A 339-nucleotide genomic window follows, 5' to 3' on the forward strand; every position below is an offset into this window, starting at 1 on the left:
CAACTGTTTCCTGTTATTGTTTACTCCTAGGATACCACTTTATTATGAACACAGTGACATATGAACAGACAGAGCTGTTGATTTATCTGTCCGACCTTCGTTTATGGCTATGCAAACATAAACTCATCAAACCCCGCACATTGTCTTTTCATTTTCTGCTGACATTAAAACCAACAGCAAATGCATTGTGTTTGAATATCATGGGTGCTCTCCTTGTTTGGAATGTTGGGACGTTTTGGCTTGTTTTTTTTTTTTTAAATGCCTGCATTATGGATTACGACATTTTGCAAAGTTGCATGGCATCAGCATGGTCGTTATAAAGGCCCGTTGTTTAATCTG

This window comes from Kryptolebias marmoratus, linkage group LG9 (genome assembly GCF_001649575.2).
Source record: "Kryptolebias marmoratus isolate JLee-2015 linkage group LG9, ASM164957v2, whole genome shotgun sequence".
Lineage (NCBI taxonomy): Eukaryota > Metazoa > Chordata > Actinopteri > Cyprinodontiformes > Rivulidae > Kryptolebias > Kryptolebias marmoratus.